The following is a 15,294-nucleotide window of genomic DNA, read 5'->3' as shown; positions in this document are numbered from 1 at the left end:
ACACTTACCGACAAATGATTTACTTTGCTGTAACTTTAAGGGGCAAACAAACGAAAATGTGATGAGTGGAAAAACTAAGTAAACTGTTTAAATCACACGATGGCAAATCCAGTACGGAATAACGACAGAGGATAGATTTACTTGGAAGGAGAGACAGCGTTGGTTGTATTTTGTTGTTTTATTAACCGCAAAATCGATTTTTGGCGCCTTAGTGACCATCCTCAGTGCTGTAATATACAATTTACATTGGTAGGCACTGCTGTCAACAAGTTTAGAGCGATCACATAAACTTGACGACCAACGCTGTCTCTCCTTCCAAGTATATCCATTATCTGGTCGTGGTGCACAGGACACTCCATGGAGTCACCAATCAATAAAGGATAGATTGCTTCTCTCCACATAGTGGAGACGCTGAGTCACACACGGGCACACAAAAACAAATAAGCTTTCGGCCAAAAGACTTCCTTCTGATGTAGGCAAAACACACACACACACACACACACACACACACACACACACACACACACACACACACAAATCATGACCACTGTCTCTGGCCAATGAGATAGTGGACACGTGTGTCTGAGTCGTATTTGGTGAATCTGAACATGTGTATATACGCTACTGGCCATTAAAACTGCTATACCATGAAGATGACGTGCTACAGACACAAAATTTAACCGACAGGAATAAGATGCTGTGAAATGCAAATGATTAGCTTTTCAGAGCATTCACACAAGGTTGGTGACGGTGGCGACTCCTACAACGTGTTGACATGAGGAAAGTTTCCAACCAATTTCTCATACACAAACAGCAGTTGACAGGCATTGCCTGACGAAATGTTGTTGTGATGCCTCGTCTAAGGAGAAGAAATACGTACCATCACGTTTCCGACTTTGTTAAACGTCGGATTGTAGCCTATCACGATTGCAGTTTATCGTATCGCGACATTGCTGCTCGCATCGGTCAAGATCCGATGACTGTCAGCAGAATATGGAATTGGTGGGTTCAGAAGGGTAATACAGAACGCCGTGCTGGATCCCAACAGCCTCGTATCACTAGCAGTCGAGAAGACAGGCATCGTATCCACATGGCTATAAGGGAGTGTGTAGCCACGTCTCGATCCCTGAGTCAACAGATGGGGACGTTTGCAAGGCAACAACCATCTGCACCAACAGTTCGACGATGTTTGCAGCAGCACAGATTATCAGCACGGAGACCGTGGCTGTGGTTACCCTTGACGCCGCATCACAGACAAGAGCGCTTGCGATGGTGTACTCGACGATGAACCGGGAAGCACGAATTGCAAAACGTCATATTTTCGGACAAATCCAGGTTCTGTTTACAGCATCACGATGGTCGCATCTGTGTTTGGTGACATCGTGGTGAACACACATTGTTGCGTGTATTCGTTGTCGGCATACTGGTGTATCACCTGGCGTGATAGTATGGGGCGCCATTGGTTACACGTCTCTGTCCCCTCTTGTTCACATTGACGGCACTTTGAACAGTGGACATTACATTTCAGATGTGTTACGACCCGTGGCTCTACCCTTCATTCGATCCCTGCGAAACCCTACATTTCAGCAGGATAATGCACGACTGCATGTTGCAGGTCCTTTACGGGCCTTTCTGGATACAGAAAATGTTGGACTGCTCCCCTGGCCAGAACATTCTTCAGATCTCTCACCAACTGAAAACGTCTGGTCAATGGTGGCTGAGCAACTGGCTCATCACAATACCCCATTCACTACTCTTGATGAACTGCGGTATCGTGTTGAAGCTGCATGGCCAGCAGCTGTATCTGTACATGCCATCCAAGTTCTGTTTGACTCAATGCCCAGGCGTATCAAGGCCATTATTACGGCCAGAGGTGGTTGTTCTGGGTGCTGATTTATCAGGATCTATGCACCCAAATTGTGTGAAAATGTAATCACATGTGAGTTCTAGAATATTATGTTTGTCCAATAAATACCCGTTTATCATCTGCATTTCTTCTTGGTGTAGCAATTTTAATGGCCAATAGTGTGCGTGTCTATACATTGTGTGACTTGGGCTTCCCGCCAGGTAGACCGTTCGCCTGGTGCAAGTCTTTTGATTTGACGGCACTTTGGCGACTTGCGTGTCGATGGGGATGAAATGATGATGAACACAACACCCAGTCCCTGAGCAAAGAAAATCTCCAAGCCAGCTGGGAATCGAACTCGGGCCCTAATGATTGACATTCTGTCATACTGACCGCTCAGCCAGCAGGTGTGTGTGGTTTAATTCTGATGGATGCCCATTTGGCTCAAAGCTTTGTTTGGCAGTCTTTTTTGTCGTGCCTCTGCGACTCAGCATCTCTGCTATATAGTGAGTAGCAACTATCCTTCTCATATTATTGTGAGAAGAAGGCCTTTGGCTGAAAGCTGCTCACTTGTTTAGCAGTCTTTCTGTTCTGCCTGTCTGAACATCTCATGCACCCAACTCTAGTCAGCAGTGCCATTGGTAGCAGAGTGAGTGAGTGAGTGAGTGAGTGAGTGAGTGAGTGTGTGCGTGTGCGTGTGCGTGTGCATGCACGCACACACACACAAGCGCACTTGCTTGTGTGAAAGTGTGTGTGTGTTTTGTTTGCCGATTTGCTGATGAAGGCTTTGGCCGAAAGCTTGTTGGGTAAAAGTCTTTTTGTTGTGTCTGTCTGCAACTCAACAGGTCATCTTTAAAGGAGTGGAAATTTATCCTTTTCTTAAGTCTGCTTAGTTTTGTGGTTTTAATGCAGATTTTGCTTTATTATTTTTTCATTCATTCTACTTTTGATAACAGTGGGGTGCTCACTTAAGCAAATATATCTCTCCTGCTGACACATTTTCATTTTTCACCGATGGCAGGAGGTAAAGAACAACTTATATTAGTCACTTCTCGTTCAGGTAGCAGTAAAAGTGAATGGACGAGAGGCAAAAGCATGCTAACATTCTGAATGTAAGACAAGGGGGAGGGGGCGAGGGCGGGAGGGACGGAGGGACGGAGAGAGAGAGAGAGAGAGAGAGAGAGAGAGAGAGAGAGAGAGAGAGAGAGAGAGAGAGAGAGAGAGAGAGAAGGGGTGGAGAGGGGGGCGGGGGATTTTTTAAAAATTATGTTATCACATCTACCTTGTGTTTTACTTTTTTGCTGTGTATATTTTTTTGCTGCTGCACTGAAATATTGTTGTCGAAGAACAGATACCTTACCAGGTGATAGACGCTGTATCTATTTGTCGCTTAAATCCATGAACAGGAGCAGCCACAGCACCTTGTTATTGATCATTACACACCTCTCTGTGTTGGAAATCAATTCTCCAGTCAAGGCTTCAAGCTGAGTGAAATGGACAGCACTTCACAAGGCCATCATTTCAAGAAAAAGAGTAGTGCTTAAAAGTGGTGATTTGTTGTCGAGAGTGACCGACAGCTGTCGGCAATCGCACTAGTCGTTAATTCACTGCAGTCTTTGGGCATTGCAACCTTCCTGTAAACAACTTAATCCACAGCCAGGCTCACCTAGCTTCAGATTCTTCAATAATACGGTATTTCACTACTCTGCAGTTCCATTTTTTTTTACCTTGTACAACTTACACAGTATTCTTTCAGCTACAGTTTCATTTGAAAGAACTGAGAATCCATCATTCCCATGGAAACAGTAAGTGCGCACTGAGAAGAGTACACCGACTGACTCAAAGCCAGAAAAGTCAGTAACATGATATCGTTTTTCTGCTGACAATTTGTAGGTTCCTCAACACACAACTCCCATGGATGTACCTTATCTTCTCAATTTCATTATTTTGTCCAGATGTGCAGGCTGAAACTAACTGTCATATTTTGTTAAGCTCAGCAGTATAATTATTCATCAAAAGCAAAGTTCACTTTCATATTTTGATTAACATCTTTCTGCAATTATACTCCGTACAAAAAAAAAAAAAAAAAAAAAATCCTCTTCTTCATCTTGCTACCCTTCTTGTTCTTACTGCCATGCCATAATGCCATGCATATTGTATGCTCTGTAATCTAACTTGAAATAATAACTCATTTGAACTTGACTATATTTTTGTCCATTAGCAACGTGATTGATCCTGTTCGCTAATAACGTCTTAAGTATTTGTACATTTTTCAGCCTGTTAAATATGTCGGAACTGATTGGTTCGATGATGCCAACGCCATCATTTCCAAATTTCATTGTACATCTTTCGAGCCAGCAGTTAATGATATTAATGAAGTCTGGTCATTTTTATTATTTTCATGCAAATCATTCCTTGCATTCAGACTTAATGTACAACTCACTCTTGTGCCACCAAACATTTCCACTCTCCAACAACAGCTTCTGTGTGCCTGATGATTCATTTCCATAAAGATAACAGGTATTTAATCAATCGAACAGAACAGGAGAATTTTATTCCAGTTCATTCATTGTAAAGTTTATGTTTTCATGCTTTTTGTATTCTTTTCTCACTGTCAGTGTGATGGGGCCTTATTTCATGAACATTTTAGTTCTGATTCTACAACATTTAAAAAATCAACATGAGTCAAAACAAAGCCAGTATTACAAGGTTCAAGGCTTTTGTTGATGTTAGGTTAATCTAATGTTGTGTTACCAATGAATAATGAAAGAAACATTTCACAATGGTTGCTTACTTTTATTTGAGCACATGTGCACACATAAGAAATTATACTGTACAAAACACTGCAACCAGCCACAAGTTTTTTCGAAATGATTTTATTATACCATTACTAGTGTAACTTACATAAGTCTAAAACTATGTAATCACAAAAAGTTTGTTATATTTCAGAACTACACACCACAAAAATTTGTTAGATTTTTAGGACACAAATATAAAACTTGCAAAGAGATCAACATTACTATCTGACGGTGGGCTCAGGTCTGAAACTAGTAATGGTATAATAAAATCATTTCAAGAAAACTTGTGGCTGGTTGCGGTATTTCCTACAGTGTAATTAAAAAAAAAAGCGATGCAGTGTTCTCCAACCAAAATAGATAAAATAATGCTGCACTAGAAATTCCAAAATGACTTGAGATGAATATTGCCATCATAAAATTATGTAAAATGAATGCAGTGGTGCAAGAATTGTAGCAAACATTCATTACATGTCTACCTAACCTGGACGCCGTCAGGGTAAAGAATTTGGCTGAATTATATCCCAGAATTATATCCCAGAATCGGTTACCTCATTGTTTAGAAATGAGAAAGCATGGACACAACAAATTTTATCACAATTTCTATTATAATTAAATTACAGAAAGACATCATTTAAATGTATTTCATATCCTGTATTAGTTCAAATATTTTTTTTTCTTTTTTTTCCATAACGCCTTGGGTAGCATGCAAGAAAAGGAGTTTGTCAGCAGACACCCATACATCACAGCACGTCATGCAGAGAGCTACCGATGCCACACCGTGTGCCGAGGAGTGCTTCAAAGTGCTACATCAACAGAAATCTTTACAAAAGTGTCAATAAGAAAAAATATATTCAGAACTCCTTACCAGGTCTTCAGTCAAGTTCAAGCCATCGATCACATCATAAATGTTGCTTTTCATTCATACACGAAAGTTATTTGAAAGAGAATAATATTAGAAGATTGGTAAGTAATTACTTCTGGAATAAAAACACATACTGAGTAATTGGTTCACCACCCTTCCAGCACTGCGACTTATATTTGGCATATTATCCCCCCCCCCCCCACCATTTTCAGTTTATTCCATTTCCTTTGATCACTTGTTCCCCACCTCATTGTTGTGGTGCCCCTCGATCTAAATATCATAAGTATGACATGTATTTTGGATCAGTTTATATTCTCCATAGTTCTACATTTTATACCCAAAATTAGTGTGACAATAAAAACATATTTATAATAAGAGTGTACATAAAGACTGGGAACACTTTCAATTATTTATTGCACAAGAGCCAAACATTGTACAGGTATCATACATCCGTCATTTTCAAGAGAAACTCTAAGAGTTTTTTTTCATGTAAACTGCCACATCGTAGTTTGGTAATTTGCCGATAGTCACTGTCAGTCGCAAATATGGCGAGTTCAGGTGCGGAGAGAGATTTCTGTGTGTTGGAGTTGGACTAAAACAAGTGTGCTGCAGCTGTTCAACAAATGTTTAGAACCAAGAACGGTAAGAAGCCCCAACAAAGAAGGGCATTTACCTCTGGCACAATAAATTCGTTACAACGGGTTGCTAGTATCTGGCAAAAAGAAGCGGATGTCCCAGTGTTAGTGAAGTGAATGTGGAGTGCCATCGTTCTTCACCGAGAGTACTGTCACTGGATATTCCTACTTGGACATGTTGCAGCAATGGCTGATGCCTCAAATGCAATCGGGCAATCCATTCATCTTTCAGCAGGATGGGGCTCCACCCTATCTTCATCATGAAGTCGGTGGGTACCTGAACACGGAGCTGCCGCATCGATGGGTTGGCCGTGCTACAGAAGGGGACAGCTGTTTCACGGAATGGCCTCCCCGATCGCCAGACCTCACTCCGTGTGACTTTTTTCTGTGGGGACACATTAAAGATCTGGTGTATGTACCGCCTCTACCACACGATGTAGCAGAGCTCCGGGAGAGAAAACGGGAAGCGACTGCCACAATCGATGATGCCGTGCTGGGACAGGTATGGCAAGAATTCGATTACCGTATTGACGTCTGTTGGGTCACTCATGGTCTGCATATCGAATGTTTGTAAAAAAATTTCAGAGTTTCTCTTTAAAATGCAATATGTATGACATTTGTGCAATGTTTAGTTCTTGTGAAATAAATAACTGAAAGTGTTCCTGCACTTTATGTTCACCATGTATATTGATTGAGCTAGATCAAATCTCTAATGACCTCGTTATCAACTCTGACCTTCCTTCCATTTTGAAACTAGGATCAAAGGGTTAAAAGCAAACAACAAAATCCACATAAATAAAAATAAACTGGCGCATATACGAAATATCAGCACTTGGGAACGACTTTCAGTTTGACAGTTCTGCTGCCGCACATTTTCATAACAACAACAAATTCTGCAGTGAATATCGACATTTTGCAGAAAAGAATACAACGTGTTAATTGCTGTGCTCATATCTTTCATGTACTACAAAGATTGAAGTTCACGGTAATTTTTTTGCAATGCAAACATACAGCCGATTTCAGTTCTCAGTTTACTACCTTAGAAAAAATGCTAACTGGGAAGCTTCAAATTATTGACAGGCATGCTCGCAACACAGGCCAACTACATAATCACCTAGTAAATGACACTGACTAAGAGCTGACCACAAATTTCTTCCGAATGATTTCCTCGGAAATTCTGACGACGAAATCAAGCAGCACTGTGCCGTAAATCACGCAGTCAAGTGAGAGATTATTTCGCAAGTACAACCAGTACGTTAACACCATCAATTTATCACATAGGTCAAGATTTTCAGATGACCACAAATAGTGAACAGGGCAGACAAAAGACCAGACTCAGTTGGGATGAACCCCTTCTCGACCATCTGACAGACAGACATTGCACAGCCTAAACAACTCAAAATATAAACACATTACACACTAAACATTTTCCGTTGAACTGGCTACGAGAAAGAATGTGCAAAGCCGTGTTGTGAAAATGTACAGTTTTTTTCTTCTTATCATAGTCATTTATACCAGAAAACATGGCAGTTGTGATTAAGACTAACTTTATGGTCCTACCTGTTTGTACATTAAAACCACGTGAAATACTGTCATTAAAGCTACTACCCTCACATACCCAACAGCTCATACCCTATGCACTAATGATTGCAACTGATTAACACATTCATTATCACTTCTGCTCCCAATTGAGGTTCCATTTGCAATGACAATAAATAAGGTCACAGAGAGAGTGGGGAGAATATGAATAGACAAGGGGGGGGGGGGGGGGGGTTGGAGGAAATGGATATGAACGAGAGGAAGGAGGACAGGGACAGAGAGATGAGGGAGGAGTAGCTGTATAGAGTGTGGGATAAGAGATGTACAAGGAGCAGGGGGCAGGTGATAGACAGAGATAGGAGGAGATAGACAAAGAGAGGGAGAAGGAAGAGAGAGTTGGAGAGATGGGGGGGAGAAAGAAATTAGGGCGTGTATCCAATTCCCATACATATTTAGCAATTACGAAGCATTGCCAGTTTCGCCAGTGTACTATAAAATTGCCAATATTTCTTAAGTGTTTCTGTTGATAGAGGTTTTCCATTTTTTTTTTTTTTTTCCATTTTTGTAACTTCTTAGGGTGTGAAATGGCTAAGCAGGCAAGGCTAGAGGACAAATGTAAGGATGTAAAGGCATGTATCACTAGAGGTCAGATAGATACTACCTACAGGAAAATTAAAGAGACCTTTGGAGAAAAGAGAACCACTTGTTTGAATATCAGGAGTTCAGATGGTAAACTAGTTCTAAGCAAAGAAGGGAAAACAGAACAGCAGAAGGAGTATACAGAGGGTCTATAAAAGGGTGATGTACTTGAGGGTGATATTATGGAAATGGAAGGGGACGTAGGTGAAGATGAAATGGGAGATATGATACTGCGTGAAGAATTTGACAGAGTGCTGAAAGAGCTAAGTTGAAATTAGGCCCCGGGAGTAGACAACATTCCAGTAGAACAACTGATAGCCTTGGGAGAGCTAGCCATGACGGAACTCTACCATCTGGTGAGCAAGATGTATGAGGCAGGTGAAATATCCTCAGACTTCAAGAACAATATAATAGTTCCAATCAGAAAGAAAGCTGGTGTTGAAGGTGTGAAAATTGCTGAACTATCAGCTTAATAAGTCACAGCTGCAAAACACTGACACGAATTCTTTACAGATGAATGGAAAAACTGGTAGAAGCTAACCTCGAGGAAAATAAGTTTGGACTCCGCAAAATTGTTGGAACATGTGAGGAAATACTGACCCCACGACTTATCTTAGAAAATAGATTATGGAAACGTAAACCTATGTTTCTCACATTTGTAGACGTAAGAGAAAGCATTTTACAGTGTTGACTGGAATACTCTCTTTCAAATTCTGAAGGTGGCGGGGATAAAATACAGGGAGTGGAAGGCTACTTACAAATTGTACAGAAACCAGATGGCAGTTATAAGAGTCGAGGGACAGGAAAGGGCACCAGTGGTTGGGAAGGGAGTGAGACAGGGTTGTAGCCTGTCCCCGATGTTATTCAATGTGTATATGGAGCAAGCAGTAAAGGAAACAAAAGAAAAATTTGGAGTAGGAATTTCAATCCATAGAGAAGAAATAAAAATGTTGAGATTTCCCGATGACATTGTAATTCTGTCAGAGAGAGCTAAGGAAATGGAGGAGCAATTGAAACGAGGATATAAGATGAACGTCAAGAATAGCAAAACAAGGAAAATGGAGTATAATTGAATTAAATCAGGTGAGGAATTAGATTAGGAAATGAGACACTTAAAGAAGTGAAGGAGTTTTGCTATTTGTGGAGCAAAATAACTGATGATGGTCGAAGTAGAGAGGATATAAAATGTAGACTGGCAATGGCAAGGAAAGCGTTTGTGAGGAAGATAAATTTGTTGACATCGAGTATAGATTTAAGTGTCAGGAAGTCTTTTCTGAAAGCATGTGTGTGGAGTGTAGCCATGTATGGAAGTGAAACATGTACAATAAATAGTTTTGACAAGAAGAGAATAGAAGCTTTCAAAATGTGGTGCTACAGAAGAATGCTGAAGATTAGATGGGTAGATCACATAACTAATGAGGAAGTATTGAATAGGATTGGGGAGAAGAGAAGTTTGTGGCACAACTTGACTAGAAGAAGGGATCGGTTGGTAGGACATGTTCTGAGGCATCAAGGGATCACCATTTTAGTACTGGAGGGCAGCGTGGAGGGTAAAAACCGTAGAGGAGGCTAAGAGATGAATAGAATAAGCAGATTCAAAAATATGTAGGTTGCAGTAGGTATTGAGAGATGAAGAAGCTTGCACAGGATAGAGTAGCATGGAAAGCTGCATCAAACCAGTCTCAGGACTGAAGACCACAACAACTTCTTATTTTCACTAATTTATAAAATGGAACAAGGAACTTCTGTTCCTCAAATGACATATTATACCAGAAGATGGAATTATTTTATTCTGTAACTGGGCATAAACAATAAACTACTATTGATTAGACTACTGTTGCTGTTTGTGAAGTCTACCAAAATAAAACTGGATAGAACGCTACTACACAAAGACATACGAAAGTAAGCTACACACGGCTTACGACACTAAAACCACTACACTGGAAGAGGGTGCATTGTCAGAAGAGAATGCACCTTGTGGGCTTCCTGTAGACACGGTTCCGCTGCAGCAGGTCACTACAATGTGGGGGTGAAATGGGACTGCAAGTGGAAACGTTGAAGTACAGGAGCAGTATAATTCTTGTGGGCGAATTGTCTAAATTGCACACAGATTCGCTGTGAAATACTGGTGGTACGTCCACTACAGGCAATGTCACTTCCAGCCACATTGAAATGGTGTTAACAATCAACAGGTTGACTGAGCCCAGAGACAGATGATGCTGATCAACTATACAGTCCAAATCCTGCACTGTGTGATTTCCGCCCTTATGGAAAGCTGAGAGAACATTTCTGCCAATGAGATTTTCTGACAAAAAGTACATTTATTATGTCCTCAGGTGGCTCCATTATTGGGGAATGGATTTCTATCGCTAATGAACTGAATGATTGGCAGAATGTTTGACTGTTATTTACAGAGACTTGGACCGAAATAAAGTGTCATGTATCTATGTCACTTTAAATGTAGTCCAACATTCAATAAAAGTTGCATGGCCTGCCATGATAATGTGTAACTAACTTTTTGAAGTCCCCTGGTATTATGTATTTTAAAAAATACCGGTCTATTAAGGAGTACAAATGTGGACTCAACATTCCTGAAAGAAATGTATTTTTTCTCAGTAAGGAGCACAGGGTTATCGTTACTACACAGGTCCACCCCACACACTGTGCACAATTCAATGATCTGCTGCATCCCTTAAAAAATAACACGTACAGTGCACTTTTTCCTGTCACTCAATAAACCAAACAGTTTCACCTTTTACCAGTTATGATTCTTTTCGTTTCTGTTCTTCTCTGAATTGATCTCCTTTCTTCCCCCTTTTCGTTACTTGCATTTTACCACACACCCCTTTCTCTTTCCCTCCCTCCTTTCACAAGCTCCAACTGCTGCTGGTAATTTTCGGTTACATCCACACAACTATAATCTGTCTCTGTCATGCTACCTTTTGTGAACTAATATAATTTCTACTTTTTTTCTACTAAAGCTACTAATGGTGTCCACTTCTTATGTTCTAATTACTGCTAACTGTTCTATCTCACATAAAATGTATATCTTTTTATAACATCTGTGTTGTTACATGAATGTAATACACAATAAAAAAAAGTTTTGCATCACCACGGTTCCCAGAATTCCTGAAGACAGACATTGACTGTGGATATTGTATCACACACACAGTCCCTTTGTTCAGAGATGTCACTCAACCGGCACAAAAATGTGAACAACCATACATGAACAGCGCCTATTAGACGCAGGGGGTCCCACAGCCGATCAGCTCCAGTCATTCCACCTGGAAGGAGGTGGCTTGTGCAGTCCACAGTTCAACCATGCCTAGACACTCAGAACCACAATTAGATCGCATCCACATTGTTACTTTGTGCCAGGAAGGGCTCGCAACGAGGAAAGTGTCCAGGCGTCTCGGACTGAACCAAAGCAATGCTGTTCAGACACGGAGAAGATACAGAGATAGAAACTGTCGATGAAACTGTCACTCAGGCTGTCCAAGAGCTACTACTGCAGTGGACGACTGCTATTTACGGATTATGGTTCGGAGGAACCCTGACAGCAATGCGAGTATGTTGAATAATACATTTTGAGCAGACACAGGACATTGTGTTGCGACTAAAACTGTGCACAATAGGCTGCATGATTTGCAACTTCACTCCCAATGTCCATGCCGAGGTCCATCTTTGCAACCACGACACCGTACAGCACAGTACAAATGGACCCAACATGCTGAATGGACGACTCAGGATTGGCATCACGTTTTCTTCACCGATGAGTGTCACATATGCCTTCAAACAGACAATCTTCGTGTTTGGAGGCAACCAGGTCAGGCTGAATGCCTTAGACACACTGTGGAGGTTCCCTGCTGTTTTGGGGGGGCATTATGTGGGGCTGATGTATGGTGCTGGTGGTCACGGAAAGCACCGCAACAGCTGTACGATGCAGGAATGCCATCCTCCGACCGACAGTGCAACTATATCGGCAGCATATCGGTAAGGCATTCATGTTCGTGGATGACAATTCGTGCCCCCACTGTGTACATCTTGTGAATGACTTCCTACAGGAAAACTAATTCGCTCGACTAGAGTGGCCAGCATGTTCTCCAGACATGAACCCTATCAAATATGCCTGGGATAGATTGAAAAGGGGTGTTTACAGATGACGTGACCCACCAACCAGTCTGAGAGATCTACGCCGAATCACCGTTGAGAAGTGGGAAAATTTGGATCAATAGTGCCTCAACAAACATGTGGATAGTATGCCATGATGAATACAGGCATGCATCAATGCAAGGGGAAGTGCTACTGGATATTAGAGGTGGGCACATTGTGCAGGAAGTGGCAACTGGCCCTTAACATAGACAAATGAATGTATTACGAATACATAGAAAGAAAGATCCTTTATCGTACGATTATATGATAGCGGAACAAACACTGGTAGCAGTTACTTTTGCAAACTATCTGGGAGTATGCATACGGAATTATTTGAATTGGAATGATCATATAAAATTAATTGTTGGTAAGGCGGGTACCAGGTTGAGACTCATTGGGAGAGTCCTTAGAAAATGTAGTCCATCAACAGGGGAGATGGCTTACAAAACACTCGTTCGACCTATCCTTGAGTATTGCTCATCAGTGTGGGATCCGTACCAGATCGGGTTGACGGAGGAGACTGAGAAGATCCAAAGAAGAGCGGTGCGTTTCATCACAGGGTTATTTGGTAAGCGTGATAGCGTTACGGAGATGTTAAGCAAACTCAAGTGGCAGGCTCTGCAAGAGAGGCGCTCTGCATCGCGGTGTAGCTTGCTCGCCAGGTTTCGAGAGGATGTGTTTCTGGATGAGGTATCGAATATATTGCTTCCCCCTACTTATACCTCCCGAGAGAGATTCGAGTGGGCACGGAGGCTTTCAGACAGTCGTTCTTCTCGCGAATCGTACGCGCCTGTAACACAAAATGGAGGTAATGACAGTGGCACGTAAAATGCCCACCACCACACACTGTTGAGTGGCTTGCAGAGTATAAATGTAGATGTAGATGTACCAGTGTGCACAGCAGTCTGGACCACCACCTCTGAAGGTCTCGCTGTATGGTGGTACAACATCAAAATGCGGTTTTCGTGAGCAATAAAAGGGGTGGAAATGTTTATGTTGATCTCTATAACAATTTTCTGTACAGTTTCCGGACTGAGGTGGTGCGAAACTTTTTTTGATGCGTGTATAAAACACACCAGCTGACCACAGGTACATGCACGCCTGTCAACGGGTATTTACATGGCTTGTGCCCATCCTTCCTTTTTGTGACAGCTTTGACTGCGAAGGGAAGACTTTCAATGCACGGTACGTGTCACATACGACTTTGTACACAGCGGTAAGGAGAGCTGGGCTACAGAGAAGTGTAGCGACTGTCACTGCAGGAAGTAGGAAAGCTGGACGGGAGCAGAAACTATCAGCAAACAAGTTAACATGACACGAGGAAGATTAACTTAACTCGTATTTTTCTGAATGTACGAAGATTCGTTACAAATGATGTAAAACAGAGCCCAGGTCATACAATAGCAACACCACTGGAGTTGGAGCAGTGACTGGGCGGCGTCTGCATAGCATCGTGTCCAGAAGTAGTTCCGAGTGTGAGTGGGCCGAGTGGTTGCCGCCTGCCGTCCCATATTGCGGCAGCAGAGGACACCTGTGCTACCGAGCTCCTAGAGGCGTGTGTGGTGTCACAAGGCTTAGGCCTGTCCCACCCCTCCGTAAATCGATCAAGAGTTACACGAATAATTGTAAGGACAGTTATTATTATTATGTTCTTTAAGTTTGTTTTTGGGTTTTCAAAAATACTGTGGGAAGAAAGTTTATTTATGTTGCAGATAACGTGGAAGACGTCGCCCGGCGATCACCACGAAAGTTCGACGTAGCGGCAAGTGGACGAGGAATAAAACGAATGCTGCAAACTACTGCGAGTCGCGGAAGAGCCCGGGCCGCGAGGGCGTCGAGCGACGTCAGAGGAGGAGATATTCTGCTTTCTCTTTGTAAACAGATCGATCGAGTCTCGAAAGGTTCGTGTAAAACGTATAAGCGGGTGACATATTAGGTGGGACCCGATGCCTGTAATACTTCCACAGTTATTAAAAAGTTGTTAAACGGCAAAACCAATAGTTCATCATTTATATAGATAAAAAGTAGTAAAGATATAGGAAAGGATGATTTTTGGCGTCAGATCGAAAAATGATACATCGCTCAGCAACGAAGGAGGACGTAAACAGCAGGCGTTACGTGGTGAAAACAAAACAACTGATAAAATAGTAAGTCTGTAATTAAGGATAAAGCCACGTAACATGGCACGTGGCTAACCAGACATGCTCCACTGGATCCCTCACGACTGCAATTGGTGTCTCACAGAAACTTGCATTTCCATTGCTATAATGCCCGTGCGGTGATATAGGGGTGTGTGTGTGGGGGGGGGGGGGGGGGTAAGTGCGGGTGTGGGGCGGGGGGGGGGGGGGGGGTAGTTGCCTGGAAGAATCACAGCCTGTGCTTCATTAAGAGCCCCATCCTAAAGATGTTTCATTTGGTTCAGGTTAGGACTCTGGACAGGTCAGTCCATTTCTTTGTCCACAAACTATTGCCACTGTTACAGCTCTGTCAAGCAGCAGCATGGCGGTCAGAAACGAGAGAGAATACATGGCTGTGAGAAGTCAGCCAATTGCACGCTGACTGGACCTCCCTCCAGAATGGCGTGACAGTAGTGGCCCCTACAGAAAGAGGACACAAGCGCCGCGACCTACCGGTGACGACCCAGTCGAATAGCAGTTTTCGAGATTAGGCACTATAATAGCAGCATCAACTCTACTCACTTCACTTGTACTGTCTACGGAGCACAGACTTGCGATTGTTTATACTGAAGAAGATTACTTATTTTGTATGTCGCCTTTTGCTTGCGACACATCTGTGTAATTGTCGAAGCTACGTTGTCATTTA

At 42.2% G+C, this 15,294-nt stretch overlaps 1 protein-coding gene across 1 annotated transcript in view; it reads right to left on the bottom strand.

Moving 5' to 3' along the window:
• Positions 1 to 15,294, bottom strand: part of LOC126295339 (transcription initiation factor TFIID subunit 10-like) — a 121,986-nt gene that overhangs the window by 54,072 nt on the left and 52,620 nt on the right. The gene's annotated exons all lie outside the window — the stretch shown is intronic.

Source organism: Schistocerca gregaria, chromosome 11 (genome assembly GCF_023897955.1).
Source record: "Schistocerca gregaria isolate iqSchGreg1 chromosome 11, iqSchGreg1.2, whole genome shotgun sequence".
NCBI classification, from domain to species: domain Eukaryota; kingdom Metazoa; phylum Arthropoda; class Insecta; order Orthoptera; family Acrididae; genus Schistocerca; species Schistocerca gregaria.
This window is presented reverse-complemented; position numbering and strand designations above follow the sequence as displayed.